Source organism: Cervus elaphus, chromosome 8 (assembly GCF_910594005.1).
Source record: "Cervus elaphus chromosome 8, mCerEla1.1, whole genome shotgun sequence".
NCBI lineage: Eukaryota > Metazoa > Chordata > Mammalia > Artiodactyla > Cervidae > Cervus > Cervus elaphus.
The window spans coordinates 42,302,849-42,327,672 of NC_057822.1; the positions used below are offsets into that span (position 1 = coordinate 42,302,849).

The 24,824-nt window shown below is 43.6% G+C and overlaps 1 long non-coding RNA gene across 1 annotated transcript; it reads right to left on the reverse strand.

Moving 5' to 3' along the window:
• Window positions 1-563: 563 nt before the first annotated feature.
• LOC122698865 lies at window positions 564-24,683 on the reverse strand. The gene is made up of 3 exons (XR_006342444.1): window positions 24,571-24,683; window positions 3,175-3,314; window positions 564-724 (listed from the first exon to the last, which is right to left on the reverse strand). It is a non-coding gene; the product is annotated as an uncharacterized LOC122698865 (long non-coding RNA).
• Window positions 24,684-24,824: the final 141 nt, after the last annotated feature.

Consider the following 24,824-nt stretch of genomic DNA (forward strand, 5'->3'; position numbering starts at 1 on the left):
TCTTTACCAGCTGAGCCTCGGAATCTACCTACAATACAGGAGACGCGGGTTCGTTTCCTGGGTTGGGAAGATCCCCTGGAGAAGGGAATGGCTACCCATTCCAGTATTCTTGCATGGAGAATTCCATGAACAGAGGAGCCTGGTGGGCTACAGTCCAGGGGGTCACAAAGAGTCAGACATGATTGAACAACTAACATTTCACTTTAGAAACAATCTAATATCCATTATTTGGGAATTGAATTCTGATATGTCCATACATTGGGCAGTTATGTAGCTGTTAAAAGGAATTTGACACTTATTAAAGGAAAGAAAATCTCCATGACAGATCACTGAGTAAAAAAACAGGGCAAAACAGAATATTGTATCATTTACATAAAAACACAAACAGACATAGATGGACAAAATAAACACATAGAGACATGAGAAGGAATGTTTACCAAAATGCTAATATTTGTTGGGTATCAGGATGATTTAATTTGAGGGAAAGAGGAATATATCTCCTTCTAGACTTATATATCACAATATGACACATTCCAGAAATAACATTTCAAAATATATTTCTATTGAAGTAATCATAACTCACTTTGAACAAAACCTTTTCTGTCAGATCATAGAGTCGAACTTGCTTTGTGAGCTTGTCATCATCAGAAAACTACAACCATATCCAAGACAATGGACGTGGGGTTGGACTTGGCTCTCTCATCCTTTAATGCAGAAAGACAGTCTGCAAAGGGTTAGGGAAAACATTTATTTATGTCCACTTTGGAGGAAACGAGGAATTAAATATCGCTAACTTTGAGGGTCTTTCTAGGGCAATTTTGCTGACTTGAAACCTGGCATCTTGCTGAAAAGCCCAAGTAGCTGATAGAAATATGTGGTACACTTACTACTTTCTTTACCAGTGATTCTGTGTTTATAAGGGCTTCCCTGGTGGCTCAGTGGTAAAGAATCCACCTGCGATGCAGAAGTCACAGGAGACATGGGTTCGATCTCTGGGTCAGGAAGATCCCCTGGAGGAGGGCATGGCAATCCACTCCAGTATTCTTGCCTGCAGAATTCCATGGACAGAAGAGTCTGGCAGGCTATAGCCCATGGGGTCACAAAGAGTCAGACATGACTGAAGTGACTTCGCATGCAAGCACGCTAAGGACAAACTAAAGGAAAAAAGAGCCCAAAAGATGTTCCCAGCTTTCAGGCATTATAATACACATCTCCAAAACCAAAACAACAAAGGGAGCCGCCATCACAGACTCATCTAATCAATACTATCAAGGACTTCATTTACTTTAGATTACACGACTCAGATTACGGGCTGATGAAAGAATCCAATTTTCACCAAGATCCTTGGGCTTTTGTTTTCTCCTGTGCATAGCCCTCTCCCATGGCTAATATTCTGTGATTATCTTATTTATAGCTCTAGCAAATGTACTCTTGAGGGTTTGAAGTTGTACTATTCTCAATACATAACGCACAGAATGGAGTTTCTTCCATTTATGGAGGTAAATGTTATAAGAGGAGTTTGTGTTTTTGCTACAGTCCTGTCATCACTAAAAGAGCACAGTTAGCAACCTCTAAAATACAGTTAGGTGGATTTGATGATGCCATGTGCTGAGATGTAATGAAAATGTAACTCAGTAACAAGAAGTGGGAAAAGAAATTATCAAGACATGGTAAATAAAGGTAACCTGTGAGCATTTTAGTTGCTGTTAGCCAAATTCAATTGAATGGGGCAGGACCTTGTCTCAAGAAATCATGAACCTATCTAATTTATGTCTATACCTTCAGACCAACTTTTGTTAATAACTGAATTTAAATGGTAAACAACTATGAGTTTACGCAAAGGAGAAGTGGTTTATTTTCAAAATAATCCAAAGGCTAGTATCTGACACTCTCTTCCTTCTCTTTCCCGGGAATTGTGAATGTTGTATCCCCACGCATGCTTGTGCTCAGGACTCAGCTGTGTCCAGCTCCGCAGCCCTATGGATCGCACACAGCCTGCCTCCTGTGTACACAGGACAGGCTCCTCTGTCCACAGGATTTTCCCAGGCAATACTGGAGTGGGTTGCCATTCCCTTCTCCAGAGAATCGTCCTCATCCAGAGATCAAACCAGGGTCTCCTGCGTTGTAGACGGAATCTTTACCATCTGAGCCACCAGGAAGGCCCCAAAGCATTACCCCAGGCTCCTCTGTCCATGGGATTCTCCAGGCAAGAGTACTGGATGGGGTACCCTTTTCCTCCCCCAAGGGATCTTCCCGATCCAGGGATCAAACCCACATCTCCTGCACTGTGGGCAGATTCTTTCCTACCAGGGAAGGCCCTGTATCCCCATGCTGCTATTGCTGCTGCTAAGTCGCTTCAGTCGTGTCCGACTCTGTGCGACCCCATAGATGGCAGCCCACCAGGCTCCCCCGTCCCTGGGATTCTCCAGGCAAGAACACTGGAGTGGGGTGCCATTTCCTTCTCCGATGCATGAAAGTGAAAAGTGAAAGTGAAGTCGCTCAGTCATGTCGGACTATTAGCGACCCCATGGACTGCAGCCTACCAGGCTCCTCCTTCCATGGGATTTCCCAGGCAAGAGTACTGGAGTGGGGTGCCATGGCCTTCTCCATAGTTATACATAAATCCTTTTCTTTTCAGATGCCAGTGTGAGCCAGACAGTCTCCTTGGTAATAATTCTCACAGCCCAAAACCTCCTAGAGTGCAGTATAAACTTCTTTCCTCTTGTCCTGTCATTTGCAGAGATGGAAAACAACCGATGTCTTTCATATACTGACCCTTCCAATCTGTTAGACCTTTATTCTCTAAGCTAAATAACCCCACAGCTCTGCGGCCTTTGCTCTCAGCCCTGTTTCCCAAGCCTTAATTACATTTTTGCTCTTCTCTGGAGTTCGGCCAGTTCCCCACATCCTCCTTAAAGGGGAGACACAGGGTGGCCACAGTCGGGGTCAGACCAGCACAGGGAGAAGCTGACAGGCCACTTCCTGCCCTTGGCCTTCCCTCGGTCCCACTATCTTACTGGTTCTATAAATAAAGCAGCACTCATTCTTCTAGTTCTACGAGGGTCACCACGTGAAGCTGAGCCCCACCTTTCCCTATCTTGCACTGTGCTGTTTTGATTTTGTCCTCTGGACTTTTCGTACTTACCGCTTGGGACTTAATCTAACTCAAAATACCTTGCCCAGGGCCTTGTCTGAGTCACTTTACGTTTGATCCCTCCTTTCTCCACTTCTCCACAAAAGGTTTTGCAAATTCAGAAAATTCCTTCCCAGGAGCTGAACCATGCATCAAGATTTACTGAGAGTTAGATGGGACCCTGGAACAGAAAAAAGGACATGAGATGAAAACTAAGGAAACCTGAATAAAATGCGGACTTCAGTTGATATTAATATAGCTGCTGCTGCTGCTAAGTCGCTTCAGTCGTGTCTGACCCTGTGCAACCCCACAGACAGCAGCCCACCAGGCTCCCCCATCCCTGGGATTCTCCAGGCAAGAACAGTGGAGTGGGTTGCCATTTCCTTCTCCAATGCATGAAAGTGAAAAGTGAAAGTGAAGTTGCTCAGTCGTGTCTGAGTCTTAGCGACCCCATGGACTGCAACCTACCAGGCTCCCCCATCCATGGGATTTTCCAGGCAAGAGTACTGGAGTGGGTTGCCATTGCCTTCAATAGTGTTGGTTTATTAATTGAAACAATTGTACCTCCCTTTATTAACTATATTAACATATTAACTATACGCTAATCCTAGGAGAAACAACACAGGGGCTGCCTAAGAACTCTGCATACTGTCTAGCCTATAGAGTCTAATTAGTCTATAGAGTCTAGCCTATATAGCCTAATTAGTCTATAAATCTAAAACTACTCTGAGAATCAAAGTCTAAGCATAAAAAGAAAGAAATGGGGAGGAGAGTCTAATTGAAACAGGCTGGCCTGAGAAAGCCTCACTGGAAGTTAATTTGAAGCCTAAACTTGAAGGTCCAGGTCAGATAAGGAAAAGAGAAAGTGTTCAGAGCTTAGGAAAGAGTACAGGCAAAAACTCTCCAGGGGCAAAAAAAAAAAGAAAAAATTTATAAGCTTTTCCCTGTGTCCCCCATCATCCTCAAGGCAAGTGCTGACACTATTGTGATAATAACCACCCTTTACTGAGAGATTAACCTAGGGAATTTTACATACTATATACATTATTTCATTATTTCCTCACAATAGCCATATATAAGGTAGATTTTATTACCCCCATTTTATTTGAGGATCCTAAGGTTAGCTGGATGAAGTTGCTAACAGCCACAGAGCAGGTGAGGGCCAGATTCAAACTTGAATCTCTCTGTCTATAGAATTCACTGTGCCACAATGCCAGGAAATCAGTGCTCACTGACATTTGGGTGTAACCCACTAGACAAATATGACTCCGCTTGTCAAATAAATGTATGGTTTATCTCAAAAATCAACAACTGGGACTTCCCTGGCAGTCTAGTGGTTCAGACTTCACCTTCTAACGCAGGAGGTGCGGGTTTGATCCCTGATCAGGGAGGGGGCGGGGGGAGCTAAGATCCCACATGCCTCACAGCCAAAGACCCAAAACATAAAACAGAAGCAATATTGTAACAGATTCAGTAAAGACTTTAAAATGATCCACATCAAAAGAAAAAAATCTTAAAAAAAGATCAACTGCAATCATGGGAGAATAAGACAGACCAGAAGGAAAGAAGAGAAGGCATGGATGAAGAAACAAAATGGATGGATGAAACAAAGAAGGCATGGATGAAACAAAATCTGTTTCAGGGGCCCTGTTCTTTCTGATCATAAAAATAATACTATGCAATAGAAACAAATTAAGGGTCTGGACAGAGTGTGGCACATCTCCTACATTTCCCTGGACACTAACGAAGAATCACCCACCTGTGGACAGGAGTAATAGGGTCTTAGAAAAGATTCCCTAATGAGATACATGTGTTTAACTTCTTGTTTCAACTGTTAATTTACTACTAACTAGCTGGAGGAAGTAAACATTATTTATCCTTTTAAGTCTGGTACATGTACTGCTTTACTGACAAAATGAATTTGGTAATGGAATAGAAAAGTAAAGGGGGGACTCGAAAATCTATATGTGCCAATACAGTTGTATATGCAAAGCACCACGCACAGAACTGTGGTGTTGGAGAAGACTCTTGAGAGTCCCTTTGACTGCAAGGAGATCCAACCAGTCCATCCTAAAGGAAAGCAGTCCAGAATATTCATTGGAAAGACTGATGTTGAAGCTGAAACTCCAATACTTTGGCCACCTGATGCAAAGAACTGACTCATTGGAAAAGACCCTGATGCTGGGAAAGATGGAAGGTGGGAGGAGAAGGGGACGACAGAGGATGAGATGGCTGCATGGCATCACTGACTCAATGGACATGAGTTTGAGTAAACTCTGGGAGTTGTTGATGGACAGGGAGGCCTGGCGTGCTGCAGTCCATAGGGTCGCAAAGAGTCGGACTAGACTGAGCAACTGAACTGAAGTGAACTAAATGCACAGAACTACAGCTGGAAGTAATGTTGGGGGCAGTAGTGGGAGGAGTCTTTCAAACAGTACCATCTGAGTCTTTTATTAGAAGATGTTTGCATATTATACAGTTTAAAATTTTTTTAACATTATTCTTAACATGTCATCTGACCCAAACCCTCTTTAAGGAATTTTATCAGTTAATAGAAAAAGTCTCAGTACTATAGGCAAAATATTAAAGAAAATACAGTAAAAATAATGTAAAGGAAAAAGTTAATAAGAAATTGGATTTGAGGAAGGTTGACTTTTAAAAACTGATTCTCTAAAATCAATTTTTAAAGCTCCTAAGCAGAAATAGAATACTTAGTCCTCGATCGATATCAATTCTGCAACCCAATATTATTAGGAAGAGTGACCCAAATGTTAAACTTTTCCTCAAGGATTTGATGAACTTTCTCTACTGTTTGAAAAAAAAAATGTCCTACTTTTTATTATCAATTCTGACTAAAGCTGGACCCATACTAAATCAAATAAAAATTACTTTAACTTTTTCAAACAAGTTGCATGAGTTTTCTAATAGCCTTAGCCCTACATATTTCAGTAACATATTTTTAGAGAAAACTGAAAGTTTATTAATGCTTATTTAAATGCCAACATTTATAGAACCTCTACTGTGCAGACTTAGATGTTCATCTTATGGAATAAAGACATTTAACTCCCTAAAGAAAATGGTTCCAAGGTTTCTCAATTATCCTTCCAAGCCTACTTGCCTCTGTAATCTGCTTGTTTGCAAAAATAAATTCGTTTCAATCACTGCCTGGCCAAAGTTTTAACTTAAAAATAGATCTTAACAGTTAATCAATAAATTTATCTGCTGATGGAGTAAAGTGTAGCTACACCTGGCCAGAGGGCATCTACTTAAAACCGTAAACAACTTATACATGATGCAATTCAGCACTGAGAATCCAACTAGCAATAAATTGGCATCACATGGATTAAGTTATATGCAGGTCTTCAATCAATGTTTTGTTGAGACTGATGTCTAATCAAATACCCATGTGTAAACTTCTTCCATTGCCTGATAGGATGACAATAATCTGTAAAATGTTAGGTCTACAACCAAGGTATTGTCTATTTCTCTGCAACAGAATTCCTTGAACTTGCTATGTTTGTTATTAAACAGTGTAAAAGAGTAAATATGTAAGTCCAAAACCCAAGCCAAAATTAATGTTCTGTGTGTTCATGGATGTCTGTATACAAGGAAGTTTTTCAATGAGAAAAGAATGTAAATTGTTCTATGCAACCTATATGACATTACCTCAATTTAAGCATGATCTAATTAGGCCACCTTCTGGTTGAATCTGCACCTGACTTAAAATTTGTATGAATAGTATTAAATTTAAATGGCAAACAACTATTCTTGGTTTTGTTCTTAGAGAACTGTATTGGCCTAGATTGTCTAAAGGCTCAAAACGTTTAGGAATCTTACACAGTACCTTTGAGAAAAACATGTAGTCAGTTTGAGTTCAGAGTAAATTTTTCTTATCTGATAGTTACTGAAAGAGCCAGCAAAATACTAAGCAATTTACCATCAGGTGAGTTCCAGATCTCTCATTTTGGAAGTAAATGAGTCCAAAATCCACTGAACCACGGCCAGTGAGGCCAGAGAAGTTATATCATTAATATTTAATGAAAAGTAACAGGGCCAAAAGTCCTGAATTTCCTTCCTTCCTCTGCGAGAATGTGATGAGCACTCCTGGAGATATTTTCATGGTATTTGTGCCTCGTCTTTCCCTTCTTTGCTCACAAGTCTCCTTTGAATTGTTATTGTTGTTTAGTCACTAGTCGTATCTGACTCTTTGAGACCCCATGGACTGTAGCCTGTCAGGCTCCTCTGTCCAAGGGATTTCCCAGGCAAGAATACTAGAATGGTTATTTTCTTCTCCAGAGGATCTTCTGGACTCAAGGATAATTCGTGTCTCCTGCTTTGCATGAGGATTCTTTACTACTGAGCCATCTGGGAAGCCTGTCCTTTGAATTAGATACAAGCATTTGCAAGTCTTTTGAGTGTCTTGAAATCAACATCTGGGCAAACATGCCATCTAAGGTAGACGTCTATGTACAAACATAACAAACAATGATGTAGCGTGATGAAAGTGTTCCCAAGCTGGGTCCCAGCCTCAGCACAGGAAGGCCAGGGACTGAGATGTTCAAATAAAAACTTGGAAGCATGGTTGAAGACGAGGGCCCTGAAGCCAGACCACCTGGGTTTGTCCCCCAGCTCTGATACTTCCTAGCCAGGTAATGCTTACAAAGTCTCTTCATTGCTCTGAGACTCAGTTCTCTTGTCTGCAAAAGAGTGATATTTAAGAACGCTGTTGAAGGGGACTTCCCTGGTGGTCCAGTGGCTAAGACTCCATGCTTCCCTTCACAGGGGGCCCACGTTCAATCCCTAGTCAGGGAACTAGGTCCCACATGCCACAACTGAAAATATTGCATGTCACAGTGGAGACTGCAGATCCTGCATGCTGCAACTAAGACCCAAAACAGCCAAATAAAATAAATAAATCAAAATAAATATTAAAAAAAGTATGCTGTTGCAAATATTAAATTAAATAATGCTCATAAAGCACATACAACAGTTGTTGGCACATCAGAGCATGCAGTTAATGTTGACTATTTTTCACTATAACTCAGTATCCCTTTGTCACTATAAGTCTATAGAAGGTTTAATGCTTGGATTTATTATCATTGATTTCTAAGCCTCTGTCTCTCCCTCCTCTGAACCACCTTGCAGATGTCTGCCAAGTCAAGCTTTCTAGAAAGTCTCTTCCATCATTTTACATCTCTGCTCAAAAACTTTCAAGGGTTCCCTACATCAGGAAGATGTCTGAACTCCTCAGGCTAGAAACACTGCACTTAGCCTAGCTCTGATCTGCTTTTCCAGCCTCCTGCTCCAGCTAGAATGATCGCTCTTTTCTTTGTATCACCCGTCTGATACATATTTCTGTTTCACTTTTCATATACAACTACTAGGTAGGCAATAAGCAGTTGGAAACTATTTGCAAGTGTTATTTTTGCTCTGGCAGTCTGGAGTAAGGATGTTTATGTCTGACCATGGCAAAAGATCCTGAAGGCTATGGTCTAATCAGAGGAAAGTTTTGCACAGAAGCTCCCGTCTGAGCACAATGGATGCTGGGAAACTCAGCAACAGTAAGAGGGGTGAGCTAAGGCCAGTAGCATGGAGCTATCATAATGTTTAGCCTCAGATGTGCTTGAGGGATATATACCATGTGTTAAAGCTATTTTTAACACCAAGGGTTTCCCTCATGGCTCAGATGGTAAAGAGACCTGGGCTCTATCCCTGGGTTGGAAAGTCTTCCTGGAGGAGGGCATGGCAACCCACTCCAGTATGCTTGCCTGGAGAATCCCCATGGACAGAGGAGCCTGGCAGGCTGCACTCCACGGGGTCACAAAGAGTCAGACCCAGACTAAGCGACTAAGCACAGCACACAGCAAAGCTATTTTTAAATAATGTCCCTAATGAAGAGTTCAGAAATTCTCCAGTGAGAGGTCTCTAGGGCCCTAGAGGATAGAAAGCCATAGGTTATCCCAACTGTAGATCTTATGTATTCAAATTTCTCCCCATAGGAGCACCTATGTTAAGAAGAATTTATTTTGATTTATTTACACAAAGCAACAAAGTAATCTCTCCTTCTAATCAACAAAAACTTCCGGCCCTATTCACAAAATTGACCTAAAACTTAACTGTTGTGATGGCTTGCTTCCTTCATGGAGCCACTGGGACTTGGAGAGGACAGAGCTGGGAGCAGAGTGTGCCTAGAATTAAGGAGAGGCCCAGAATGGTGTGCTGATAACCCCTGAGGTGAGGGTGGGTGACGAAGGGGGATTCTCAGCGTGTTTACCCTAGCTCTTCATTGAGGAAGTGAAGGGCAGCCCGCCTGACAATTTCCAAGATGAATGCCTTCCTTCCAAGGATGTAGTCTTCATTTTTCAACAAGAGAAAAAGAACAGGGGAAAAAAAGGAATTTTACATAATCTGACATCATGACAGGAAGTTTGGACAATAGCTTTCCCTTATGTGAAGCAGCTTTACAAGCCACTTTCAACAAATAAACACAGCCCCAAATTTCAGACCCTCAAAGTTGAGTTCTCACTAGATAGCAGTCACAAACTGCTGGCTACAGAATAAAATGCAGCTCACAGATAGGTTTTGTTTGGTGGGCATGGTGTTTTTAATTTTTTTTTAATGCCTTTATACCAGATAAGTGTGCTGCAGTTTGACATGGTCCCTGACATTCTCTATAGTCTTATACTCTCTAACATTTACATTATCCGTGAGTCTCTGCCTGGAGGCATGTGAGTTTGCAGTTCCTACCAGAGTCTGCCTTTTCGATGGGCCTCTTATGGTTGGACTGAGGTGATACATCCAGCATGTGACCCTCACGTGCACCCTCATTTCCCTTCTATCTCTGTGCATCATTTTCTTCCAGGCTCTATCAAATTTGTACTTGGTTCCTTTTATGTGCAATCCACTTCAGAGGTCCTTGGAGACCCATTTTTTTTTTTTAAATCATGCAAGTAGAGGCCACCCCCCGCCCCTTTACAGTGATTAACTCTGCTGACCTCACCCTCACGTTATACGCAGAGCTCAGACAGACTGATGCAGCTTTAAGGGGTCAGTTTCTGCTCTCACACTGAAAAAGCTAGCCTTGACTGTGCCATTAGGAGCTTTTCTTTTTAATTGAAAGATAATTGCTTTACAATGTTTCATTAGTTTCTGCTGTACAATGAAGTGAATCAGCTATATGTGTACCTATATCCTTTTGATGAAAGTGAAAGAGTACACTGAAAAAGCTGGCTTAAAACTCAGCATTCAAAAAATGAAGATCATGGCATCCGATCAATTCATGGCAAATAGATGGGGAAACAATGGAAACAGTGACAGACTTTATTTTCTAGGGCTCCAAAATCACTGCAGATGGTGACTGTAGCCATGAAATTAAAAGACGCTTACTCCTGGAAGAAAAGTTATGACCAACCTTGACAGCATATTAAAAAGCAGAGACATTGCTTTGCTGACAAAGGTCTGTCTAGTCAAAGCTATGGTTTTTCCAGTAGTCATGTATAGATGTGAGAGTTGGACCATAAAGACAGCTGAGCTTTGAAAATTTGATGCTTTTGAACTGTGGTATTGGAGAAGACTCAAAAGTCCCTTGGACAAAAAGGAGATCAAACCAGTCAATACTAAAGGAAAATTAGTCCTGAATATTCACTGGAAGGACTGATGCTGAGGCTCCAATATTGGCCACCTGATGTGAAGAACTGACTCACTGGAAAAGACCCTGGTGCTGGGAAAGATTGAAGGCAGGAGGAGAAGGGGATGACAGAGGATGAGATGGTTGGATGGCATCACTGACTCGATGGACATGACTTTGAGCAAGCTCCAGGATTTGGTGATGGGCAGGGAAGTCTGGCATGCTGCAGTCCATAGGGTCACAAAGAGTCAGACATGACTGAGCGATTGAACTGAACTGATACATATACCTCCCTCGTAGGCCTCCCTCCCACCCCCCCCCCCAATAGCTTTTGACTCGACAATATCTTAAGGAGAGGAAATTATCTTTTCTAAAAGGAGCTGCAGAAGATGGTAAACCGGAATCCTAGTTGTTCGCCGTTTTCAGCCTGTCCTGGAAGCCTTTCCCCGGGTCTCTCCTACCACCTGCTTTGTCTGGCCCACCAAGAGAGTGAAGTGGGGCTTTGTTGCCTTGGGTTTCACCAGAACATTTCATGTTGAGTAAAATGCATGGCATTCCATTTCTTGGCCATGAGAGAGGATAAAGGACAGAGTCAGCTTTTGACATAAACAGGATCATCCAATAAGTAGCCAGAAGAGGATGCTAGCAACATGTAATTAGCCAGCTGGTCAACCTCTATTTAAATCCACCCTCTACTCTAAATGCCAAGTACTGAAGAATTAAATATTTTGGCATACCAGGCATAGTTCAAAGTCAGATTTTTAAAATACATTCTCTTATTGCCCCCCTCTCTCTTTAGCCAGTTGCACATACAAACTAGGGGTCAAGTAAGTTAATACCTCAAATAGAACAGTGCTGGAACTTCTGGTCAGAGCCAATTGTGAAGTCAGTATAAACTTTTCTTGAACTCTTGCTCAAGAAGAAAACTTCTTGAGTCTTCATTATCTTTGAGGCTGGAATGCTCACAGCTCATCCCACAAATCTGGTCTAGCTCCTTTGGTGGGAAAAATATTTCCCTTATGCCTGGGTTACAAAAGATATGTTTGGTTATCAAAAGATACTCAAAGCCCGCATGAAAACTATGGCTGCACTTGACAAGGCCCAGGTCTCATCTTTTTTTTGCCCTTGCAAATCCCAGTCTCCTGTTCAGAAGTATGGGGAGTAAGCAGTCTTTCCTGGGAGTTTAATAGATCTACATCCCAGGGCTCCCCCTTCTTCTAGTTCAGCATTCCTCAGGCCACCTCCTCCTCATGTTTCTCCTCAACTTGTAATGTATTTACTTCAATTAAACTAAACTCAAATGGCATAGCCCTGAGCCAAGCAAGAGCATTTCAGTTCATTCATTTCTCCTTTAACCTTCTGATATTCAAGTCTGAAGATCTCCATAAGTTTGGATGTTCTTGGTCAAGAAATAGTAAGGGATTGCAAACATGAAAGGGTTGGAGTCCCTTATCTTGGAAATGTTAAGATTCTACCCCACAGTCTTCTCAGGTTCAACAGTGAACAGTTCATTTGAGATTTCAGGGAAAATGACTCTCCCAAAGGAACAGCATACGGAAACCATTTCTCTTTAGGGTGTTCATTTATGGAGATTATTTCCAATTTTGTTATTATCAATTGCTCTTTACAATGAATAATGAACATATTTTTTTAATTCTAGTTTTAAAGTGAAGTGACAACATGTCATCTTTTGCTCTTCAAACCACAGAGCTATACATCGCATATAAAATTTCATATATAGCCTCTCATGAATATTTAGTCTTTGCTAAATATGCTACCTATTCTTATGGGATTTATGTGCCAGAAAATACATGATTAGGACAACTGTAGAGGGTAGCTCAGTGTGTTTCCCACAGAACATAGCGTCAACACATATTTTCTCTTTTATGACTCCTAGTAGAAAATTGCTTAACTCTTTTCCTACCTATTTTATTTCATGCCAGACCCTCTGATGTGGATTTGCAGGTCAGATGCTAAGTAAAGTAATGGAAGATCCCCTGGAGGAGGGCATGGCAACCCACTCCAGTATTCTTGCCTAGAGAATCCCATGGTTGGAGGAGTGTGGCAGGCTACACCGGGTCACACAGAGTCGGACACAACTGAAGCGACTTCACACACACGCATGCACACTAGGTAAACACCATGAGCTGAAGATGACCAGATATACAAGTGATAAACAGGGTGGACAAGACAGGGGTCGGTTTGATAGATGCTGGTAAATTACTGTACTCCCTCACTGACCCCAAATTCCTCTCTCCTCATGCCTGGCAACTTGGCCCAATTTCTGAAACTCAGTTTCTTCCTTTCTCGTTCTTCATCCTCACATGCTTGACTTTCCATGTTACCGCCCAGCAGGGCTGACCCAGCACCTCTCCTTCTGGCCCCTGATGGCTGGTTGTGACTCAGGTGCTCTCTCAGCCTAGTCGTTATATTGCATTGGGTATATGGCTGGGTTATTGCCACTTCACTCAATTTCAAATTCCCTATAGTTTCTGTTGTGAGTTGACTTGTGTCCCCCAAAAACATATATTCAAGTTCTAACCTCTGTATCTCTGAGCATGACTTATTTAGAAATGGGGTCTTTGCAGACATCGTCAAGATGAGCTCATACTGAATTAGCGTCTTACCGAATCCAATATGAATGATGTCCTTATAAGAAGAAAGCGATGTAGACACAGGGATGCAGAAGAGACACACCCAGATGGAGAGTACTGTCATAAAGATGGAAGCAGAGTCTATCTGGGACAGATGCCTGTCAAGGGATGTCCAGGATTGCCAGCAGCCACCAGAAGTCAGGAGAGAAGCATAGTACAGACCCTTCCTCAAAGCCCTGCAGAAGAAACCAGCCTTCCCAATTTCAGATTTCTGACTTCCTGGATTGGGAGAGAATAAATTTCTATTGTTCTGAGCCACCCAGTTTGCTGTATGTCATCATGGCAACCCTAGGGAGCTTGTACAGTTTCTCTCACACTTTGGGTGACTTGCTCAGCTTCTCTAACAAATATTTCTTCAGCCCCTGCCATCTGCCAAGAGCTCTGCTAGTTGTTGTGAAGACCAGCCCAGGTGAAACAGTCTCTGCCTCTCTGACTCTCACCTCATTGGTGAAACGATGTCACACGATGTGGACAGTGATGGAGACGTGCACAGGGCGGACATTTACTCCAGCTCAGGGTTGGGGCACTGGGGGGAATCTAAAGAGAATGTCTGAGAAGAGCCTGGAAGGATTCGCTTCCTAGAGGAAATCTGCAAGAGGCAGCCACTCCTCTTCCACACCCACCTCTGAAAGCAGGCTCTTCCTGCAGCAAAATTGTTTAAGTGGCAAATTCAAGACTTGTTGCACCATAATATGATCTGTTCCAAGTGCTTTTCCACAGCCTGAAGTTTCTTGCCAGTTGGTTTCATGAGAAAAGAAAAAAAATATATCAATAAGTCCATTAGTTGTTAGGCTTTTTGGGCAGGAGTGGGGAAGAGCCATTTATTTTTTACCTTCTGTATCTAGAGTTCATACAACTGGAAATGCTAATGCAATAACATTTTACTTTGTAGATACCATTGCCCTATGAAACTTTTAAACAAAGTCCAGGAAAGTTGGGTGTAGCCTCTTTCAAAAAGGAGAGTTTATTGAGTCCTTTCCCTTGCAAAAGTAATATAATATATAAACTAAAATAACTAAACATAAACTAAAGTAAAATAACTAAAAGAAAAGGTATAGATAATTAGGAAAATAGAAAACCAGAGAGGCGATTTTAAAAAATACCATTAGCCCCACTATCCAGAGACTATCATTGTATAAATATTTCAATGGATTTCCTACTAGATAGTTTTTCATACATAGTTTTTAAATTTTTTTTGTTTCTTCATATTCTGTAAACAGTCTTGTATCCTGCCTTTTTCACATAGCGTTATAACATAAATATTTTCCCAAGATTTTAGAAACTCTTTGTAAACATAATATTAATGACTGTAAAATGTTTGGCTGCATAGATGCCCACAGTTTACTTAACTGGGCCCTGTGTTGGCCATTTAGATTAGATCATAACTTTTAAAATAGCCTTCAGATAAACTTAATGAGTTTTAAAATGGAGATTTTTAAGTCAGTTCACATCCATGACAAGATACATGGACTATTTTATCATCAGGAAGTTGATTTTAAAACAAACGAAAGAAGACAAAGATGTTGACAGCATCAGCAACTGTCCTCTCTGCCTCTCCGCTTCCTCCCACACCAGGTGTGTGTGTGTATGTGTGTGTGTGTGCGTGTGTGTGTGCGGCACACGTGTGGGTGTGTGTGCGTGTGGGTGGCTGTGTGTGGGGGGGGTGTGTGTGGGGTGTGTGTGGGGGTGTGTGTCTGTGTGCATGTGTGGGGGGGTGTGTGTGGGGGGGGTGTGTGTGGGTGTGGGTGTGCACGCATGTGGGTGTGGGTGTGTGTGCACGTGTGTGTGGGTGTGTGTCTGTGGGTGTGGGTGTGTGTGTGGGGATGTGTGGGGGTTTGAGTGTGCGTGTGCATGTGTGTGTGCATGTGTGTGTGTGTGTGCGGCACGCGTGTGGGTGTGTGTGCGTGTGGGTGTGGGGGGGGTGTGGGGGTGTGTGGGGGGTGTGTGTGGGGGTGTGTGTCTGTGTGCATGTGTGGGGGGGTGTGCGTGGGGGGGTGTGTTTGGGTGTGGGTGTGCGCGCATGTGAACGTGTGTGTGGGTGTGTGTCCATGGGTGTGGGGGTGTGTGTGGGGGTGTGTGGGGGTTTGAGTGTGCGTGTGCATGTGTGTGTGCATGTGTGTGGGTGTGTGTGTGCGCATGTGCGTGGGTGTGTGGGTGTGCATGTGCACATGTGTGTGGGTGGGTGGGGTGTGTGTGTGCACATGTGTGGATGGGTGGGTGTGTGCGTGGGTGTGCGCATGTGAGTGTGTGTGCATGTGTGTGTGCACACGTGTGTGGGTGGGTGGGGTGGGTGTGGGTGGGTGTGCGTGTGTGTGCGTGTGCATGCATGTTCGTGCGTGGGTGTGTGTGTGCACATGTGTGTGGTTGTGTGCGCGTGCATGTGTGTGTGGGTGTGTGCACATGTGTGTGTGCGCGCATGCATGTGCATGTGTGTGCACACGTGTATGTGTGTGCGCATGTGCGTGTGTGTGTGCCTGTGTGTGCGCATGTGTGTACCTGCCTGAGAGATTGCCCTTCAGTGGCCCATGGCTCTCTACTGCAGGCTCACCCTTCTGTCCCCACATATCCCACTTAGCCCCCACTCCCTAGGCAGCTTGGTGTGAAGAAAAAACTACTCCAGACCAGCTCCCCTCTCCTTGGGCTTGGCTTGAGTATTGGTCAAGTCCCCTGGTCATTCTGACCCGTGATGAGCACATCAGGGATAATTCAGAGGACTTCCCTGTCGGCCCACTGGCCCAGACTCCACACTCCCAACACCGGGGCTCGAGTTCAATCCCTGGTCAGGGAACTAGATCCCACAGGCCGCAACCAAGCCCATACCACAGTGAAGAAGCCTGCATGCCACCAGTGAAGACCCAGCACAGACAAAATAAATAATTTTTTTTTAAAAAACTAAGCAATCACTGACTCAATGGACATGAGTTCGAGTAAACTCTGGGAGTTGGCAATGAACAGGGAGGCCTGGCGTGCTGCAGTCCATGGGGTCACAGAGAGTCGGACACGACTGAGCTACTGAACTGAACTGAACTGAAACAATACCTTTAAAAAAATGTTCAAGTTCCTGCTTTGCACCCCAAGTCATACCCTGTGGGGTTCACTCGAATTTTTCTCTTGCTGCTAGTCTGGCCCAGGACACTGGCAGAGCTTATATTCTTCCCAAGTCACCTTTCCCACTCACCTCAAGATGTTCTGTAATAAAGAATTTTTCTCATCCAAGTACCCTAAACAGTATCTCACACACACACACACACACACACACTCACTCATTGATACAACTGAACACACACATTGATACAACTGAGCTTCTGCATCAGTCCCTATTTCTTCAATTTCTCTTACAGAAATCCATGTCCACTGATGTCTCCTTAGCCCTTGACCTGAACCTCACCTGCTACTTGATACCCAGACTCCCTTCCCTGTGTCTGGTACCTGGGCTCTTGAGAATCACAAACTTGTGAGATACTCTGCTACTTACAGAATGCCTTGAAGGGACTAGCTATTTTCCTGATTCATGGCTAGAAATTGTTGTGCTCCTTGTCGGGAAGATTCCCTGGAGAAGGGAGTGGCAACCCACTCCAGTATTCTTGCCTGGAGAATTCCATGAACAGAGGAGCCTGGCAGGCTATAATCCACAGGGCGGCAGAGTCAGACAGGACTGAGTGACTAACACTTTTACTTTTCACTTAAGTAAAACACCTTGCCCGCCTCCCAGTTCAAATGTTGTTACCGGATAGGCTCACCCTCCCCCCCTCCCCCAAAATACCTCAATGTCCATCTCGCTGCAGAGTGGGTGACTTATTATTGGTGTTCAGTCGCGTTGGACTCTTTGTGATCCCACAGACTGCAGCACACCAGGCTTCCCTGTCCTTCACCATCTCCCGGAGTTTGCTCAGACTCAAGTCCATTGAGTTGATGATAGCATCCAACCATCTTATCCTCTGTCACCCCCTTCTCCAGCAATTCTAGGCACCTCCCCACCTTTCTGATCAGCTGTGAATGAGCAAATAGCCTAACAACCACTTTGAAAGATACTTGGTTACCAGTGCTAGATTCATATCAACACCCTATTTACAATTCCCAAATGCAAAATACTGACAGCTCGAATTTTTTTTCATAACTCATTTGGCAGCAAACCTGACTGAATTATTTTCCTGTGGCTGCTGTACCGAATTACCACAAACTTGGCGGCCTAGAACAACAGAAATGTATTCTCTCACAGTTTCAGACGCCAGAGTCCAAATCAGTTTCCCCAAGCCAATATCAAGGTGTCAGCCAGGCCACACTCCCTCCTGAGGCTCTAGAGGAATGCGCTGCCTCTTCCAGCTTCTGGTGACTGCCGGCATTCCTTGACTGGTGACTGCATCCCTGCAGGTTCTGCCTCCACGGTCACATCACCTTCTCTTCAGTGTTTGTCAAAACAGTCTGTGCCTTCTTCTTATATGTACACATTTGATGACATTCAGGGCCCAACTAGACATCCAGGTTCATCCCACATGTCAAAATCTTCACTCAGTCACATCTACAAATATCCCTTCTCCTACCACGTACCATTTACAGGTTCCGTGGATTAGGACATGAGATCTTTGGGAGGCCACTATTCAGCCTACTGTGTGTTGTGTGTGTAGGTGCTCAGTTCGACTCTTTGCAACCCCAAGAACTGTACCCCACCAGGCTCCTCTGTCCACAGGATTCTCCAGGCAAGAATACTGGAGTGGGTGGCCATTTCCTTCTTCAAGAGATCTTGCTGACCCAAGAAATGAATCCACTTCTCTTACATGAGCAGGTGGATTCTTTACCACTGAGCCACGGGGAAATGCCTGGACTCCCAGAGGGGTAACTAATATGCAGCATGGGCACCGCTTTGCCTTTCTAAAATCAGAAAAGGCAGCTTCATTCTGACACACACAAACTGGCCACAAAGCTTTCAGATAAAGGTTTGTGCAGCTGTTTCAAGTCCACGCTGCCTGTGGCATGACATAAAATAGGTAGTTCTGAGTTACCTTGCCTCTAGAGAAGACCAGTCCTTGCCAACAGCATAACACTGATGCCTTCTCACCTTCACCATCTCAGTTACCCCACACATCAATCCTGTAAGGTGAGCAATTCAGGTATCATTTTCCCTGTTTAGAGGTAGGACACTCGAGGGGTTGAATATCTTGCCAAAGGTCCCATATTTTGTCAGTAGCAAGGATCAGAACCAGTATCTGTGGTTTTAATTTGCAATGCAGCATTTCCAGTTCATCAGAACTGCCTCCCCAGAGAGAGACAATCTGAAGTGAATTACTCTTTAAAGCCTGCAATTTGAATATTTTTACTGGTGAAGGTTAGAAATAGCACTTTGAATCCTGTCAAATGATGAAACAGATAGGCCCTGAGCCACAATTAAACAGAAGAGACAGGAAAGGTATGAGAAAATATTGTCTAGGAGCCGAAGGCAGCCGTGAAAGCTCTGCTGCTTATTGACTTGCTTTTTTATTTCTCTGTATTATTTGACTTTCCATGTGTGCATTGTCTAGTTTTGGAATTCAGGAAGAAAAATCTCCATCGCTATAGAAATTCACATCATGTTACAGGCAAGCTGACATGTCATTTATAAAATGAGAATAATGGTGCTTCCTTTGCAGGATGATCATGAGAATTAAATGAAGGCATGTGACGTGCTTGATGAGCCTTTAAAAACATGATTTTCTCTTCCCTTCTCCCTCTGCCATTCACTCTCCTCGCTTCTCCCATCAGCCCCAGTTCAAGGAATCAACCCCATAAAGCTGAGTCTTCTGAGACTGTCCATTGCAATGTCCCTGACTCCTGCGCTGCTGAACCTGTATGGAACCTGGCAGACCAGCTCCCACATCCTTACCAAGTCCTGACTAGAACCGGCCGGCAAGCACAACATGCCACTTGGAACCGACATGCCTCCCTGCCAGCCTTGGGCAGGAGCCAAAATACATCCTCACGATTCACCCCATCCTTCCCGCCCTATAGCCCCATCTCCCCATGGTATTCTATGTCTCCTGTACATGAAAATAAATAAAAAGGTAGAGTGGATAGCATGTCCATAAATTTGTGCCTTAAATAAGATGAGGATCCTATATATAGTGTTAACAGCTTTTTTCTTTTCATCAAGCCCTTTATTACTCTTTAATTACAATGTGTAACATCTACTAGCATGTCGTTTAGCCTCATGTGTTTGTACTTTGCCATTTTTCTTCCTGTAATGGATTTCTAGTTTCATACCACTGTGGTCAACGAGAAGGGGAGGTTTGACATAATATCTATCCTCCTAAATTTGTTGAGACTTGTGATCTATTCTGGAGAGCATTCTATGTTTACTTGAAAAGAATGTGAATTCTGCTGTTTTTCAAAGGAATATCCTGTAGATATCTATAAGTCAAATTGATATATTGTATCATTTATAATCACTGTTGCCTTATTGATTTTTTCCTCTGGATGACCTATCCACTGATGTAAGTGGGGTGTTAAAATTCCCTACAATTGTTGTATTATTGTCAATTTCTCATAACGTGTAAAATCTAATTAACCTTGATGTCGAATGTGCATGATCTCCTCGACTTCAGTCGGCACTTCCATTCCAGCCAAATATCACTTATTCCAAAGGCCTCATCCAAGGCTTTGTCATCACCTGCAACTGCTATTCCTCTGGAATCTTGAGCATTCGTCTCCAGGGTTCTCCTTATCATCCAGTTCTTTCGTCCCTGCACTCCATACACTGTTCCTTGACTTCAGCTTAGAGTGGGTCAACCCCTTAGGGGCATCACGTCTCTCCCTATTCAGTCTCCGGGTCTACAGCTCAAGGATTACCTATTCTACTCTCATACATGCACACCCCTCCCTTAAACACCCATTTCTTCTAACTGATTTGCACGTCAGCCCTGCATCTCCTACTCCAGGTCATTTACATAGACTATCTCTTCTGCCAACTACCTGGGCTGCTAACTACTTCTAAGGAAAAAAATCACAAAATCTCACAGATTTTTGCCATGCAGCATTCACACTCAACATACTCAACTTTGCCCCTGTGCCACTAGATAATTCAACCGTCTTAATCAGCAACCTTTGCATTCTCTACTAAGCAGTGACTCCAAAATTTCAACACTTTACTTCAATCCCCAGGCCACATTTTTCTCCCTTCACTCTCAGCATGTAGCTTTATCTCTTTACTGAAAAAAAATCTAAGCAATCACAATTTGCCTTAACAGCCCAATTACAAACTTGCCCACATTGCCACTATCTCCAACTCTGGAAAATGAATCCCACCTCAGGTTCAAAGTTTAACCCCCCACCTGTGCTCTGGACCCCAATCCTCTGTTCGCATTGTCACTTATCCCTTCTTTCTTATACCTTCCACCTTCCCTCTCTAGTAGTTCCTTTTCCCAGCCTGTAAACATTCTGTTATCCTTACATTTAAAATTTGACTCTAAATTTGACCCTATTTGACCCTAAATCTCATTCTAACTGGGTTTTCCAGGTGGCACTAGTGGTAAAGAACCCACCTCCCAAGAGACCCAGGTTCGATCCCTGGGTCAGGAAGATCCCCTGGAGAAGGAAATGGCAACCCACTCCAGTATTCTTACCTGGATAATCCCATGGACAGAGGAGCCTGGCAGGCTACAATCCATAGGGTCGCAAAGTGTTGGACATGACTGAAGCAACTTAGCACGCATGCACATAAATTTGAGAGTAGTCCACTTAGATGGTCACAAATGACCGGTGGTGAAAAGGATGAGCTCACCCTCAGTGGTGTCTAGAGAAGCAATCTGACCAGAGGCAGCTTGCTCTTCAGAAAGCTCACTCTAGCCCTTTTCCGTCCCTTTCTCACAAGCTAAAGAGTCTACAAGGCCTATAGGGTGTTTCAACTTGAAATCCATAGCCACAATCCTAGACCATCTCCCCAGAGAGCCTCCCAAGTTCAAGTTTTGTACAGTCCTCTTGCCCAAATCCTGACGCTGACTGCACCATTAGGATGCTCACATCTGGGCCTGAGGGGTGGCAGGGTCAGCAGTGTGGGCAGAGTGTGAATGTTGGGGTGACCACACCCTTGCACACAAAGTTCTTCATAAATGAGTGCAGGTATTAGATGAAAAGTGGTAAACCATTTTTCCCCATCCTGCCACATTCCAGTATGGAACTCTAAGGAGCAGGAGAATTCCAGGTTATAGTCAAGCTACATATTTCAAGACAGGAAAGTGAAACATGTATTATTTAACAGTTAGCTTAATTTATAACTTAAAATATTTAGACATATAGTACGTGGGCTCCATTTATGCTCTTTTGCAAGACCACAAACATTAAGAGTAGGATTGTGCAGGAAATGAGCGTTCTTATTTACCAAAGGCAGCAACTAACGTTCACAGACTTATAATAGATTTCACCTAAAATGGATCCGTAGAACTTGCTTGAGAAACTGCATCGAGAATCAACAAGGAGGGATTCCTGGAGAGATTAGTGACATCTGCCCTGGGCACACCTACCACTTCCTTGACCTCTCATATACCTGTTCGTGTCATGGAGGAGAAAACTGAAGTCAAGAGCAGTTGGTGAGGGGCAGAGTACCACCTGGGTTCAGATGCTCTGGCTCCAGGTCAGGGCCTCTGTTCCTGTGATGCTGGCAGCAAGACATCCTCACCCTCAGAAAACACAATGAAGAAAGGTCTTCCCAGGCTCCCCACGGAGCTGCTGGGCTTGTGTGCAGAAAGCGGATATGACAGAATGGAATAATTAATTCCAAAAGATGTCATGTGAGAAAAATGCAATTAGGGATTTTTCTAACAAACCCAATAGTGTTCTGAATTATGGAGAGATTATTCTGGTTTAATTTTAATGAAGACGATGTGAACAATCAGTTTGGAGACACAAGGAAGTATTTTAATAGTGAGACTGAATTTGAGGAATCTAAATGGGCACAAACTAGCTGGGTGTTTTCAATGGACTATTTTAAGGGGACAGACATAAGCTAATGCTTAATATTACTCTTATAAAAGTCATAAGACATAAGTGGGAAATATTAGGTGAATAAAAGAGGTGACTGATGTGGTCTGGAACCTGAATCTGTAGCTGATGGGTTCTGTGTCCTTAGACAAGATAACACCCTTAATTACTCTGCACTTGAGCTTCCTCATTTATATAGTTATATAATTATTCCTCAGGAGTAATAATATCTAACTTACACTGTTGCTATGACAATTGGAGATAACAGTGAGATAGAAAACACAAATGCAGAGAGCAGGCGTTTGTGTCATTGGTTATGTGGGCTGTATCACTTATCCAGTCACACAATGGCCCTTGACTGAGCATCTATTATGCACCAAGTACAACTGTGCTGTGGGCCCCACTTCACCACCAAAGGTAAGAGAAGCAAAGGCAGCAAAGCCAGCTACCAAGCACCCTCTCAACTCTTCCCTTGCACATTCAGGTTTGGCATCCCTGGAAACCAGGTTCGTTCTGAGAGCGTTTCCAGTCTTCTTTGGAAATGTGACAACACCTCTGAGGACAATCCCAATAGTGAATGCTGTGTTCAGTGTCAGAGGCAGTTTGAGGCAATGGTTAGACACACACTGACAGCCATTGGCATAGTTGCAACATTCAGCTGTGCCCCTTGCTAGCTGAGTCAGTTACTTAACCTCTCTGTGCCTCAGTCTCTTCATCTATAAAATGGGAAGAAGAATAGTGCCTCTCCACAGAGTTGACATAAGGTCCAAAGAAATTAACACACATTTTGTAGCTAAGAAAGAGCTTGACACGAGCTCAATGCTTTATAAATATGTGTGTGTGCTCAGTTGCCTCCGTCGTGTCTGACTCTTTGCAACCCCACGGACAGTAGCCTGCCAGGTTCCTCTGTTTATAGGATTCTCTAGGCAAGAATACTGGAGTGGGTTGCCATGCGCTCCTCCAGGGGATCTCCCCAACCCAGGGATCAAACCCGAGTCTCCTGTGTCTCCTGCGCTGCAGGTGGATTCTTTTCCACTGAGCCACCAGGGAATAGTTATCAGTATTGAAATCGCCTCTCATCACTGACATCTAAGATTCCATTTCCATTGCAAACATGGGCCTTGTCCCTTTCTAACTGTTCCTGCATTGGATGTTGCTCAGAAGAACTGTGGCATGAAGAACCTCAAACTCTTGGCACTACACGGGTAAGCAAATTATAGGTTTCTAGAAGAATTCCAGTACCCACCCTGGCACCACTTAACACAGGGTCTAGTATCCCCATAACAACCTGTTTCATCCCCGAGTCAGACTCATCCCTCCCCTTCAGTCTCAAGGCTGAGGAAAACAACCACACATTTAGAGTGAAAATACTCTTTCCAAGTCCTTTGAACCAATGATTTCCCTTCCGGAGAGCCATCGCGGAGTAAATTACTGTATAAGAGAAATTCAAAGATATGCATACAAACATCTTTGTAACAGGAATTAAAACTGAAGTTTCAACTGAGGCATAAAGATACCAGTGTTGCCGCATTCCAAAAGGAGTCCAAATGCAAATTATTTTTAAGGGTTTAACTATAAAGTGGTTACCTGCTCTTTTAAATTCTTGACTAACGTAGGAGATATTATAGGGCAGAGAGAGAGTGGGGAGAAGGAGGGTTTGCAGAAAGACTGCCCCGGGGAGGAAACTGTGCTGAGGGTCCCTCCTCAACACCAACCCAGGAGGTGGCACCTCCCCTCGACTTCAAGCCCCAGGCATGCACGCTAAGTCCTCAGTCATGGCTGACGGCTCCTCTGTCCATGGGATTCTCCAGGCAAGAATCCTGGAATGGGCTGCCATCATGCCCTCCTCCAGAGGATCTTCCTGACCCAGGAATCGAACCCGGGTCTCCCGCACTGCAGGTGGATTCTTTACCTCTAGTGTCACCTAGGAAACCCCCAGGAGGGGGGATTCAAAGGGAACATTTTAAAAGCTTGGTATGGAGAGAATGGGGCTCCAGGACAGTTGTAGACTTAGATGCTCTGGTTGAGAACCACTCTCAGAGGCCATCCCTCACTCAGTACATAAGGATCTGGATCCCTGACCCTGGTGAAGTGTGGCACTCAGCTGAATTTGTCAAGGACTACCAGAAAGGCTCTGAAAAAAAGCCCAGAAGCAAATTGAGTCCATATAGCTACCTTCTCCCCTTTCCTCTGGGTCTTTGAGACCTTACCTCAGACAGAGAAAGTGAAATGGACTGACTTGTCCCCTGATTCTCTGGAACCTTATGGTGGCATCTCCTTTCCCCTCTTTCTCCTTATGCCTTGCAGAAAAAAGGGATTTTTCACACTCTTTTCCTTGGACCATACACAATGGTTAAAATACAAAACAAAAAATCAGCAGTCCAGCTTCTTGCCGCTTGCTGTTCTCAGCCACGCTCTCTGCTCCTCATCACCACGCCTCACAAAACTGAGAAAATCAAGGACT